The sequence below is a fragment of the Labeo rohita genome, chromosome 3 (genome assembly GCF_022985175.1).
Source record: "Labeo rohita strain BAU-BD-2019 chromosome 3, IGBB_LRoh.1.0, whole genome shotgun sequence".
NCBI classification, from domain to species: domain Eukaryota; kingdom Metazoa; phylum Chordata; class Actinopteri; order Cypriniformes; family Cyprinidae; genus Labeo; species Labeo rohita.
This window is the reverse complement of record NC_066871.1, coordinates 26,836,274-26,847,670: the sequence shown is the minus strand read 5'-3', so window position 1 is coordinate 26,847,670 and position 11,397 is coordinate 26,836,274. Positions and strand designations below refer to the sequence as shown.

The 11,397-nt window shown below is 34.6% G+C and overlaps 1 long non-coding RNA gene and 1 pseudogene across 1 annotated transcript; one reads left to right on the top strand and one right to left on the bottom strand.

Annotated features, from left to right (window-relative positions):
* Nucleotides 1-1,147: 1,147 nt before the first annotated feature.
* Nucleotides 1,148-11,043, bottom strand: LOC127158980 (trypsin-like; annotated as a pseudogene).
* On the top strand, nt 4,138-8,139 carry LOC127163202 (uncharacterized). The gene is made up of 7 exons (XR_007827461.1): nt 4,138-4,407; nt 5,331-5,363; nt 5,529-5,577; nt 5,659-5,735; nt 6,055-6,179; nt 6,271-6,354; nt 7,995-8,139. It is a non-coding gene; the product is annotated as an uncharacterized LOC127163202 (long non-coding RNA).
* Nucleotides 11,044-11,397: the final 354 nt, after the last annotated feature.

Here is an 11,397-nt window from a genome sequence, read left to right as displayed (position 1 = left end):
TAGTCTTTCAGTGATTTGCTCTGCTACATAAAACTCTGGAAGAGAACATGTGAAAGAGGTACAAAAATGTGTTGAATTAATATGCTAATTTATGATGGTAATTGATAGTACAGTCACACACAAACACACTCCAGATAAGTATATTGACATATAAGTAACTGTAATGCAACAGGGGAAAGTGTGTGTTTCTGTGGGTGTATGTGGTGTAGGGCATGAGGGTCCTACCATGTTCAAGGTCCAGAAAGGTACCAAGAACATCAACACATCGAACATTTGAAATACATTTAAATGTGGCAGGACCCTTGCTGTCTTTGCAGGGCCAGAGAGTTCTCGGATTTCATCAAAAATCTCTTAATATGTGTTTTGAAGATGCGCGATGGTCTTACAGGTTTGGAATGAAGGTGAGTAATTACTGACAGAATTTTTAATTTTGGTTGAACTATCCTATAAATATCATGTAAGGGAGACCAGGACTAGTTGTCACATTTTTTCTCCAGCAAATATTTATTTGTCTCCCTGCTAGGAATAGGTACTAGCTGTAAACACAGGTGAATTAGGCAAATAAAAATGAAGTCAGGAATTTTTGGTGGCCATGTAAGTGGTTGAGTGCATGTGTCTATGGATATTACATTGCCACTGGATGGCGTTTGACATCAGGAATAGGCCACAAAAAGTAATTCTGACACCTTTGAGATAACACGCATTTTTGGAGTGCTTTGGAATGTTTACAAACCATAAAAAGGTGGTTAATCAATACACTGAAATGTACACATGCTGTAACAGTCACATACAGTAAAAGGTTATATAAATTGGTTCCTCAGCCTATTGTCTACCGTTGTTAAAGACATGAAAGTGACGAGATTAGATTAGAATCACATTGTGAGATATGAAGGTACAATTACGAAAAATAGTCGCAATAAATAGTCGAAATATACTACAATCTGTGTGGGTCTCTGAAAGTGGAAGTATGTTCTCATTTCACAAGGGAACAACCACTATTATATTTTTCTATTTTGAACCTTTCCCAGAGCACAAAGGTGTAGTTTCGGATAACATATGATAAATAAAAAATATTATTAGCTTTTTATTTTATTTACTCAAAGGCAGATAGATCTGATGGAGAAAAGAGAGATAAGATAATGTATGACTACAACATGGCAAATCTGGATGTTCTGAAGAAGACGGTGAATCCAGGATCATTAGATGACATAATGGCATCAAACCTGAGCAACAGAGAATGTTCAAAGTTGGATAATAATAACGGTAAATGTCAGGATCCACCTCTAAAACCATACTGATCCTTGGAGTCTATTTAAAATGAGCTGTACAAATGTATTCTACATAAAGTGGTGAACATGGAAAGATTAACATTTTAATCAAAGTGAAGTATCTTTCTGTTTATTCAGTGTGTGTAGTCAAAGTTATTAGGTACAGACTTATTATTCATGGTGAAATAATATTGACATTGACATTAATATTGAGGTGTATTAGTTAATTATTTAATTAATTAGTAAATCTCACTTTCTCTTTCTACCCTCCTGGACGCACAGAGGCAAAACGTGATGCTACTGTTGCGGGAAACTGCTGGAAAACCTGGTTGCCTGAGGAGCCTGTGAAGGACAGAGACATGTTTACAGTAGGAAGGACTGCTTCATTTATCCAGTAAGTTTAAGCAGAGAGATGTTTTGTACATTGACCACATCATGTGTCTATCCATGATATTATCATCATCAGCTTTGATGATAACATAGAAGATAAAGGATTATAAAATATAAAAATGTTGTTACAAATGACTCTTGCAAATTAGTTTTTGGACTTGGTGTGTTCCCATGACACTGATATGCACATTCTCCTCTGAACTGTAATTGTACTGGGACAATAAACGTACAATTCTTATAACTTTAACTTTAACGGTTTAACTTTCTTTAAACCGCTTAGTCCAGTGAGGGATGATATTTAACTGTTTTGTCGTTGTTTATTTGTTTGTTTGTTTGTTTGTTTGTTTTTTTGTTTTTTTAATTATAGAAGATAATACATAATATACATAATACATAATACATTTCACAAAAAAAGTGTTTCTTCTGTGGAGAAGAAGTGGATATCAAATAACCACTTAAAAATCAACGTTTCTTTTAAAAAAACATTACTTTCTTGCAAATTTTATCTTTCATATTTTATCTCAAACCTGCTCATTGTCGTTCCCTTTGGTAAACAAGTACTACATTTTAAAAAAGAGCTCTATTAAGAGACAAAATTGTTGTGCTGGCTGGTGGAAATGTTGTCACAGCTTAAAATGTTACACAGTAAATACTGAAATGTTAATGTTTCTGATTATTTAGCTCTTTATCATGCTTTATGGAAAAATTATTACATTTATGATCAGTAATCACATTTTACAGTTGAAAGTATGGGTCTGGAATCAGGGTAAAACAATAGAATCTGCAGAGAAGGCATGTTAAAAAAACAAAGTGCGCTAATGAACACAGAGCAATAATTTGCAATCACCTTCCGTTTCCCATTTTCCAGCATTTAAATTAAATTACGTTATGTGGGGTGGGGGGAAAAACTCACACTATACAATTATCACTTTCATATAAACCAAGTCTGGAGCCTTTAAATGAACTGCAGACGCAAACCCACAGTGAACGGTGAGTATTTATATATTTATGTTTGTCAGGACTGATTCAGATAGTGGTGACAGCCAAACAAACAGAGCAGAAGAAAGCAGCTGTGCAGGGAATAAAGCAGATAATCAAACTTTTTATTTCTAGTTTATTTTGTTGATACAACATAAAAACTGATCAAATCAAGTACAGGTTTTAGATACATTAAGTTACAAGCTTACCCAGTTCATTTCAGATTCTTATACACAAAATGTTATTGTGAAACTACATTTACTTTAAATACAAAAGTGACTGAAGGGCATTTGTGTTGCTTCATCAAAATATCAGTTTACAGTGGCACAAAGTGAAGATTACTGACTTTACACATATTATTTGTGTTTCCAGTTTAGGCCAAATGTTAACTGATCAACTCAACTATTTAAGCTCTTACAATTATCATTCAAACTCTTTCCTACATTACTTACATGTTTGTGTGTGTCAAAAGACAGTTATTGTCCTTGGTGTGAACAGACCTTTAGTCTGACCTTTAGTCTAGTTTATCTGCATGTGACATCAAAGTTTTTGGGAACACTTTCTTTCGATAGTACATTTAACTAATTCTATTACTGTAACTTTTCAACGAACTCTCATTAATTTGTGATTACATGGGGTTGGTTAGGTTAGGTTAGGTTTAACAGAGTAAGTTGATGTTTACGTGCAAAATTACTTTAGTCTGTAGAATATCATTTGGGAGACTATCAAAATAAAGTGTTAGCAGATATTAAGCAGACAGTCTACTAATACGCTGATGATTTATTCTATTAATGTGAAACATGATTGATACACATCAAGTCTTCTTTAAGCAATCACTCTACTGCTATCTATGCTCTTGGGAGTTATCTATGTAGATATAAATAACTATAAATAAATATAGGTGACTATGTAGATAATACACATTGAAACTCCTAGGTCTGAATCTGTCACAATTATGGTTTAATAACCATTATTCCTATATATTTAGCGATGTGTTTACCTCTACTCATATTTTTTTAGTGGTGAAAAATCTATCTTCATCAGTTAATCTTAACAATTATTATCATCACTGATTATTAGGACTAAACCTTTAACAAAACTGATATTGAGATAAGATAATCGGAACGGAGGAAAATGTGAGTGAAAGGCAAAATAAGGGGAGGCTGGTTGAGCTTCTGAATCCACTAGATTTAAATTCCACAAATCCACGCAGGTTGCTCCTTATCTGAGAGCTGATCCAGTCCTGGTATTCGGACACTCTGGCGTAAACACCAGGGTACTTTGGTAATCCACAGCCTAGACCAAAACTCGCAATTCCAGACTGAATCTAATGCGAGCCGTTCTTATGTACCAATGGACCTCCACCGTCTCCCTGTGTAGACAAACACTTCACATTTATATCATGCCAATATACTTTTTATCTGTAAGTATACAGTGAGTGAGGTCTTACCTTACATGAGTCTTTCCCACCCTCAGTTAGTCCAGCGCATACACTGTAAAACCAAATAGTATTCCTTGCTATAAAAATACTAGTAAGTTTACTCTATTTTAACCAAAATGTTGAGTTTACTAAAAATGTTTCATTGTTGCTGAAATATTAGAACAGATAGTTCCCATAACTAATGAAATTTAAGTAAAATTACTCAAAATGTCCAAGTCGTGCTGTTACGCATGCGCACTGGGTGACAATTGCCCCTCCCCCACGTCGCAGAAACACAACGGCTGAGGATTCAACGTGTGTTTGCAGAGGATCTACTTCGGTAAAATCCAGGTAAAAGCTTTTAATTGAAGTCTCATTTTCTGATTTTTTTGCATGCTAGTCCTTATGAGGGTTAGATTTTATGCACTTTGTTGATGCTTGTGGAACATCTTAGCCCATTCAAAGAACTCAAACACGGGTTGACCCTGCACATTATTTGAAGCGATTTCTGTTCAAACCAGTTAATGTTCGCTTCATATCTGTAAAATTAGCTGCCTGGTTGTCTATTAATTACTATGTTATCCATTTGTGCTAGTGATAAGTTAGTTACTAGAATAGAAGTAATGTTAACGATGGTTGTTTCATGTGACGTTTTGCAGAATTCAAAATTCAGTGAGAAGTAAACAAAACACTTAAAACGAGGAGATCGTTTTTAATTTCGTAAGCGCTTAGCATATGCTGTAGGATATGTTATTCTGGACGCGGCACATTTGAATGAGGAGCTCAGAGACACAGCCGCATTCACGCTAGAGAGCGCGCAATCCGGTCAGTGTACGAACGGATGGGAAAGAACGCTACATCTTCAGACGGGTTCTTTTAAAATAACTCTTTTTAACTTGACACGGCGATATTGAAAGCAACTATGAGTGCTAAACTGTGGTCAAGCCGTAGCATTATTTGTTAGAAATACCTGGTTGCGACGAAAATAGTATGCGTGCCTAGTATGATAATTACGGTAATGTGCAGGCAGTAAGAAACAACACGCATTCTGAGATTGTCAACGAGTCTTCAGCAGACCCATCACCCCCACCTCCTCAAGCAGAGTATATATAACACTGAAACTTATTTAAATGTAAGTTATCGATCTTAGTTTTAAAATACCAGATGTTTCCATTTACATTACATAAGAAAAAAAAAACACTCTATACATTTGGTTTTATTTGTTCAGTGTTCACTGATTTTGATTAATGGATAACACTTTTTTATTATTTTAGAATACCAGTTGATGACTGCTGTGCAGTGGAAATGTAAGTTCAGATGCTTCAGGTTATGTTTGTTACAAGTGCTATGTTTGTGACATAACAGACATTCTTTACATTTGTGTTTACTTTGCAGAGAGGATCTACTTAGATAAATGTAAGATGAATGCAGTAAATGAGACTTAAAAGTGTTTATTTCATTTTCTTCCACAGACCGATCTTCTTGCTTGATAAAACCTCAGTATATCATCAGGAGCAACAGGTATTAATTTTATGCTCCTTGATATGTTTTTTCCCTCCAAAAATGGACAGTCTCTGACTTAAATTTTATCAATCACCAAAGGCCACATTTTCAGCTGAAAATCTTCTTTGCTGTTCTGCTGAAGAAAAATACTCATCAACATCTTGGGTGGCGTAAGGGTGAGTAAATTAATAGCTAATTTTTATTTTTGGGTGAACTTTTTCTTTAACTGAGCCAGATGATGTGTCAGATTTTATTCCATTTGCCTATTTGTTTGACAAGTAACAATAGCTGTCAGTGTCCTTTCAAAGACTGTAAATTTAATACAAATGTGTATTTAATACCCTTGATGACTTTTCACTGGAAGATTTATTTTCCTCATCAAAACCAGTTTTTTTTTCCTTTTCCAAAATTTTCAAAACCCTATTCCTTTTCAAAAAGTTTGTTTATGGATTGTGTCCTTCAAAATGTTAATAGCCACACAATGTTTGTTCTTAGATCTTTGCAGGATTCAGTCACATATCTCGGATCTGAGTTCTGCGCAGCACTGGACACAGACTCTGCACTTTTGACATTTTCTAGAAAAAAAAGGATTTTAAATTTCACATCAAGTTCATTAAAAGGTAACGCTTTATCATGTTGACTGTAGTTGTCATCTTTAAATCATGATTTGCTTGTGATTTTTATCCTCAGCCTGTCTCTATTTTTTCATAGTCATCTGATGTTTCCACTGCAGTACTTCAGGGCCTTTCAGTCATCCTGGAGGATGACCCACAGGAATTTTACAGGATGTGTTTCGTAGGTATCACTGGATTTTCTGCTCTCATCATTTTGTTTTATTCAATATGAATATAGTTCAGGTTATGAAAAATTGTCAAAGGTTCTGTGTATTATTATTATTATTTTTTTTTTTTTTTTAGTTTTGCAGTAGATGCTATATTTGTCTTTTGTGAAAGTTTATTACTGAAATTGGTGTAAATGCTTTAAATTTGTGAAATTGTGTTGAGTGATCACAAACATCATTACACACTTTACACACTTTGAAAAAAAGAGCCTAGTTCACCCAAAAATGGAAATTAGCCTATGATTTACTCACTCTCAAGGCATCCTAGGTGTATATTGGGCTGCACGATAAATCACATGTGATTGTCATGCGCATCTCGACAGTAGAACTTCGACAGGTTCTGTGATTAGTAGTAAATCTCCATCACGTGCATTCAGATGGAGCGGAATTTAATACACAGAGCCTTAGTTCGCTGACAAGCTACGCAATATCGCGTTCATAATTGAAAGCGGTTCATCTGCGAATATGAACATGATATTGCGTAGCTTGTCAGCGATGTAAGATGTACGCGTGCGTATGCGCCGGTGATTAGTGACAGAGCGAAATGAAACACCAGTAACGAATTAGAAGTACAAAACAAAGATCCATAAAGAAGAATGTCAGAGGATTTCATATAACCCAAGAGGAGACTGGTTTTCTTTTGCTAAAGTAAGGAAACTTTGCTTCCTTTGCTCCTGTAAACAAATTCGCATTTCGACTAGAATATTTACACCAGCGCATGCACTACACAAACGTCCTACAACATCCACCCGGAAAGGCTTGCATGTATGAGATGGCAGTGAGAGAAAAGTGTTTATAACGTTTTAAATGTGTATATTTTTCTTACAAAAATGCATTGATCCACTACAGAAGGCCTTTATTCACCCCCGGAGCTGTGTGAGGCACATTTTATTATGGATGGATGTGCTTTCTTGCACTCCTTTTGAACTGTTGAACAGAAACATTGCCATGGAAAGCGTGGAAGAGCCAGAACATTTTTTTAATGTTACTGTGATTGGATTGGTCTGAAAGAATGTAGTCATACATGTAGGATGCCTTGACGGCGAGTAAATCATGGGCTAATTTAAATTTTTGGGTGAACAAACCCTTTAAGATAAAATCATGTAAATGATGGGTGTGATCCATCACTCCATAGCAAGAGAGAAAATGCTCTAAATTCTTAGCATATTGTAAAAAAAAAAAAAAAAAAAAAAAGATCTGTAAATTCACATCTATAATGTTGAAAACAATGAAATGTAGTCCATGGAACTTGTGTGTAATATTCCAAGACTTTCAAGACAAGGTGTGCAGTAATAGTTGACACAAATGATAATTTACACTTTTGCTCTTTGATTTCAATCATGTATTGTGAAATGTCACTATCACACTATAAATCTCGTCATCTCTCTTTGGTGATCATAATTTAAAGCTTAATTACATTTCCTTGTACTTGATGTTTGCACAGATCATCGTAAAGTCACTCTGGTCATCAATATGAATCAATTTGCTTATAAATTAACAGCATTAAAAGTTCCTTGTCAATGTATGCTTTTAGAACATTTCCAGTATTGAAATGAAGAAATTCACACTGTACCTATTTTATTTCTCTACTTAGGATGTGGATGCAGACTTCAGTCAAGCAGTTGTAGACCTGCTCACAGTTCTACCAGAGGACATGCCCTCATTGTGGATGCAATAAAGGCAATCATGGAGGGAAGAATTGTCATGGATGGGTTTTACAGGCCTGTATTTTATTTTTGCTGTTCTGTTTGCATGTCATTCTGAAAATGCTCTATTGTTTAAGTGTTCCAGTAGGTCCAAATAATGTTATGACAACAAAGTGTTGTTTAGTCAAGAAGTCTGTAAAGAGTATTTTAAGAACACAGATGTTTTAAAATTTTTATTATTGTGATATTCTTAAAGTTTTCTAGATGTTTTTTACAAAAATAAACTGTTGAGAATTTCAAACTTGTGTTAAGTTCATTTCATGCTGGTTGAACTAATAAAAATACGTTCAGTTTACTTAAAGAAAATGTGGAAACCGATTGCACGAAATGTTTTAAGTTCCCATAGCTTAAAATGGCAGATTAAATCCATGTTGAGAATAATTGCATTTAAGATGTTTGCACAACACAAAATAACACTGTTAGTTAAATAGAATTAACAGAGTAATCTTACTATTAAATCTTAAGTAAGATTAGTAAATGTCCTGGAGTATGTTAACTAGAAATGACATTAAACTAACTTGATATTTATTAGTTAATTTACTCTGTAAGAATTTGCTTTCTTTACTTTAAACTGATAATTAAATTAACTTTAGTTTTACCTTTAAGTTTGCTTTAACAAAATAAGGCAATCGGTTTCCAAAGTTTTTTTAAGTAAGCTGAACTTATCAGGATTTACAGTGTATCATGTTGTCAGTAATTGAGTTTGAATAAGCAGAATTACAAGATTTGTTGCTGACCACTGGTATCATCACCTCCTGCAGTACAGTTGGAAAATTGTTGCCTGTTGCATATAAATCAATATAAAAAGACAGTTTTAAGGTCCTTTCACAGCAGGAAAGATAACTGTAGCAATCTGCAGTATAATAGTGCCTGCACCAATGGATGGTAATGTTCTGTTTATCCACCATTTTTCCTCACTTCTACGTTTTATATTTATTTATTTAGATTTTTATAGATTTTTCAGCTTCTGGTCAGAGGAAAACAAACATGTTTGATCATTTGAGCTGATTTTAGAACACATAGGGCCAGATTTACTAAGGAGGGCAAATTAAAGTTAGAGCACAATTTAGTGTTTGATGGGCAGTTTTTCCTCTGCGACTATTACAAAGTCTGTAAATGCATGCCTAGCGTTTTAAAAACACAATATAGACATTAGAGTAGGCTGTTAAGTTAGGGTTAGTAGAATAAGTTGACATGTACTTGCCAAGTTATTTATAGTAGAATATGAGATTATCAAAATGTTAGTGTAACGGAGGCCAGCGGGCAGGTGCTGTGCAGGTAAACTTTACTCATTTGATCTCAAGAGGCACACTAGCGACTGACGCCAGTGGCTGCAGTCTTTAGCCTGTTACTCAGTTTTATAATCTTGGACATGCGTTCAGCTGAAGTTGCTCTCACCTTCAGAACTAAGTGTTCCCCATCCAGTGATCCAGCTCTCAGTACCCTCACCAAATGTACTGCCAGCAGCTGCCAGACAAATTGGACTAATATAATCATTGAAAGTAACAGAAGAAGAGACCAGTTGACAGTGCTATGTCATTGTCCATCAAATCTGGGTCATATTTAGGATGGTTGATAATTTGAATCACATTTCTGGATATCTCATGTGGGTTTTCGCCTATTCGCCGATGACGTCCTAGGTAGATTTTTATGCTCGATAGGAAGGTGCTGTAAAAAAAAAACCATCAGTCTTAATACCACTGTTTATCGATCTATATATGCAATGTTATGCCACGTCATACTTCTGGAAGCATTGAGCTGCAGACAGAACCCAGTCTTTATTGATCAGACTCCCACCACACAGAAGACCTCCAGTTGAAGCATAATTAATGCTTGCTTGCCAGGGCCAAGACCCTTCAACTGCACCTTGCCCTCCAACAATCTTGGGTTTAAGGGAGGGTTGACCACACACTGATAAGAAAAAAAAGTTGTGGGGATTCATTGTGGGAGAAAAGATCAACATAAATATTGGTAGTGTTTTTGTAATATTTTATTGAAATGTAATAACTTGCTCCTCATTTGAAACCCCTCCTCTACTAACGCCTGTCATAAGAGCTAATCAATTTTGAACTGATAAAATCGAATTCTACATTTATTTCTTATTGAACATGCATTTGTATGGTCATTAAGAGAGCAGAAACTTACCATCTAACTGGCAGAGTGAGCCTATATTGAGAAAAAATAAACAAATAAATAAGAAAATTAAATAATTAGAAACTAAACAGATTAGACATATTTAAAATTACAAACTTGATTAACTGGTTTGATTAGACTGCAATCAATATTTCACATTCACATCAGCATTGTTAAAAGCTTCGTTCACTCCTAGTAATAATGTAAAAATTGTCATTGTTTTCTCATCATTCTAAACCTGTGTGACTTTCTTTCTTTTGAGGAACACAAAAAGAGAAATTCTGAATGATGTACAGTACTGTCATCTTACATTATACTGTGGATGGGGACTGACGCTTTGAAGGACTCAATAGAAGTATAAAGTAGTCAAATGGAAAAGAATGAAAGCACACTGCAGTAAAAACCTGTTATTTGATTAACTATAAGTTACATTACCATAGGGTAAAAATATTATTACATATATAAAATATAATGGAACAAAACACTTACTTTTACTGTAAAATGATGAAACATTATGGGGTTTGGATTAATATCTACACTGTTTTCAGCAATACACACTTCTTCAGTACCATTAAAGTTTTTGTTAGTAAAAATATAAATCACTCTGTGACTGATGGTTAAAACAGTAAACGAACATTCATAACAAATCACGAGATTTTTCATTGGTATATGAGTTTTCATAAGCAACAATAAAAATAAAATAGACCTATTATTTCTATTATTTATGCTGTAGATGTGTCAGATTTTACCTGTTATGTTGAGCAGTAAGATCCCTGCAACACACACTGCTAGCCACAGCATCATCCTCATGCTCTTCTTTGCTTCACTGCAGAAGTATAATGGCAGGTAAAGCACATAATTATGACTTTAATAGAACTTTATATACAAGTTTATTACTGACACATCATGTTTTTTACTGCTATCTTATAATTTGAGTACACACCCAGTTATAAACAATTCCAACACTGCTTCCAGTATCCAGAATGCCACTCACATTAATTCATCACTTGATACATTCAGTTTCAAACACATGGCCATCCCATGTGACTGCTTAACACAAAGTGTTAAGGACACAGGAGTTGTCACACATTATACTTTGAATCTTTCTCAAATTTCTTTAAATGCACACATCATTTATTAAAGATTTTCACCATTATT